The 3,046-nt window shown below is 40.7% G+C and overlaps 1 pseudogene; it reads right to left on the minus strand.

Moving 5' to 3' along the window:
• Positions 1-721: 721 nt before the first annotated feature.
• On the minus strand, positions 722-1,971 carry LOC105815354 (annotated as a pseudogene).
• Between the last annotated feature and the right edge of the window lie 1,075 nt (positions 1,972-3,046).

A 3,046-nucleotide genomic window follows, 5' to 3' on the forward strand; every position in this document is an offset into this window, starting at 1 on the left:
GGACACCTTGAGACAGCGGTCCCTCCCTCTGAGGGGTTTACTCTCTATCTGAGCAAACAATGGACACTATGCAAAGTCCAGTGATGTGGCCAACAATGACACAACTGCTCACAATGTCACAAGGAAGAGTGATGTTATTGCCAAGAAAGTGCCACAGATGATTAGTGATGCAGAAATTCAGCAGAGGGATGGATGAATACACCAAAATTCACTGTTGCTGTATCCTAAGCTACAAATTTAGATTAAATATGCTATCAGTTAAGCAGAGCTTTTAGGTTCCCTCAGACAGATGTTTAAGAAAAACCTCCACTCTACTCTCGAATCCCCGACTCACTCCACCTCAGCACCACACACACTTCCCACTCCCCACACATGCCGGCACATGCACACACATTACTATTCTGTGGGGAAGGCTTTCCAATAGATGGCTCCTGAACTGTAAATCCGAAGCCCCTTCATATTTCTCTCCACTTTTTTCCCCTTTGGTCTGACCACTTGCTCATTGCTTAAGGCCGAATGGTTTCATAGAAGGCGTTTGGACAGTCAAAACACTGTGTCTGATCCTCTTGTAGAATACAGGCAAGAAATGGGAGAGATTTAGAGAGGTTTTTTTTTCAGTTTAGGAATATTTATTATATACAAGTCATAATCCTTTACAAATAGAAAATCGGTAATACAGCACACCAAATCTATGTGAATTCAATTTGAAGAATAAACAAGTTCAACAAAGCCCTTTAGATACAATTTCTTATGGGTTTACTGCAACAATTTTAGTTATATTATATGTCTTGTAAATTCCAATAAATCTATCTGAAACCTCAAACATATTATTTCAAAGAGAAATTATTATGAACTGGGCAGTTTTTGTTTGTTCATATGTATAAAATGCCACAATGGATACATTTTACAAATCAAGGGCTGCATCAATCTCATCCTTGAAGTAAAGGGAGTGGGTTTGTCGTGGTGAAGGGCAAATACTAAAGCCAGTGAACTAAGCATTTCCTCTCCTGAAAGGTTGAAGATCGTCTTCTGACTTTTCTTAGGTGGTCGAACACTCAACATGATTGCTCTAGAGAGAAGATCCAAGATGTTTACAAGCTCCACTTCAGCATCTGCTCCCCAAGTAAGCATTTGGTAGTTCTCCTTTGTTAGTTATTACATAAAAACTGGCCATAAATTCATTAAGCCTTTGTTTCTGAGGGTCTTCATATGCCTGCCTAAATGTACCTCTTTGTGAGAATTTTGAATATGGAAGATTCTGAGAAGATGGAAGACACCCACGGAAACTGTCCTTTAAATATTTGAAAGGAAAAAGTAGGCTCGTCCCATCTGACCTCACAAGGTAGAAGTTAGGATGGTAAGATTTAGCTCTACTGGAGGCAGGACTTTGAATAGGCGGTACAGCCCAGGGGTGGCAGGAGACGTCTTAGGGACTTCTGAGCTCTCTGTCTCCAGCGGTGTTCAAGCTAAGCCTGGAAAATACCAGGTGAGGATGATCTAGGAGCCTGGCCTGTGGGCCTTGGGGTCCTCTTGCAACACTAACAATCTCTTCTATGTGATCTCAGAAATGCTTTGTCAAGGAAGAGGGATGAGAGCTGGGTCGTGACTACCGAGGAGTAGGTAAGAATGAATGGACAATGTTCCTGAGACAAAGTCATGAGAAAGAGCTTGGAGGTCGAGTCCATCTGGGGGGACAATAGAAGGTCTTGGCTGTGTGTAATATGAGAGGCTTCAGTGAAGTGGTGACTAGGAGATGAAAGGGATGATAGTTCAGGATTTGATTTTAGATGACCTCAAATGCCATAAGAAAAATAATGGATTGTGTCTTAAAGGTCCTTGGTTATAAACTGGTAGCCAACTGGTGCCTTATTACTTGAAGTGTCCAGTGTCTTTAAAAGGCATCTGGTCCTGACACAAGCAGATTGGAGCCCAGTGTCTTCAACAGACTTCACATATTTATATTGCCTGCATGCCGGTGTGACTGCTGCTGCAGATGAAGACAAATCACTGAAGATTTTAAAATAGAAAAGTGGAAAGAGCAGAATCTTGGAGACATCAGCATAGCAGGAATGTGCAGCTTAGACTGAGGCAAGAGAATCCAGAAGACTTTTCCACTGCAGTAGTCCAGGCATGAGACACTTAGGCCTAAACCTATAGAGAGTGGGAGAGAAAACAGAAATACAAACGCAAGACAGGTCTGAAAGAAAGGGTGACCAGACAAGAGGAGCAGCCACAGGTGGGAAGTCTGCGCTGTGTCCCAGTCTTGTTACAGCCAAGATAAGCCGTGTAACTTTGGAAAAGGCACCTAACAGTCCCAAGCTTTATTTTCCTAAGATATGCAAAGGGAATAAAATTGTCTATCCCGTAGTATTGTTTTAATAATTTGCAATAGAGTATATAAATCTACATGACATTCCTAGCATAGGGTCTGCCACACAGTAAGCATTCATAAATGATAGAATTTTTATATGATTATTAAAATATAGTTGCATGATTTTGTGTACATGTATGGTGTATTAAAAGATTGGAAATAGAAGGTGTCAAAGATTCCTAATTATTTCTAATAAAAATTTGAGATGCATATTTGAGGAAAAGACAAGTAGTTAAGCTTTGGATATTTTGAGTCTGAAAAATAATGGCTCACAGGATATATCCAAGTAAAATTTTCTAGCTGAAAAATGACAATATGTGCATACAGATGGGAAAAAGTTGGACTGAAGCTGGAGATAAATTAGGGAGGTTGGGCTGCAAGTAACCAAATACTCAAACTCAACAGGCTTAAACAATAAGGGAAACGTATTAGCTCCCATAATGAAAATTCAGCTCAGGATTATTTACTTTCACTGCTCTGTCGTGTCCTGAGGGATCCAGATTCTTTCCATCTTTCCCTCAACAGCCTAAAATCTCAAGCTGTCTCCAGGTCTGCTGTCTTCTTGGTTACAACATGTCTGTGAGCATTTCAGCGGTCACATAAAGACATAACAATGAGGCATTTACCAGGCACCCTCAATATATTTTCCCCCTCTTATCCTTGGATAGATTTGGG

This window comes from Propithecus coquereli, unplaced genomic scaffold, assembly GCF_000956105.1.
Source record: "Propithecus coquereli isolate 6110/MARCELLA unplaced genomic scaffold, Pcoq_1.0 Scaffold33, whole genome shotgun sequence".
Classification (NCBI taxonomy): domain Eukaryota; kingdom Metazoa; phylum Chordata; class Mammalia; order Primates; family Indriidae; genus Propithecus; species Propithecus coquereli.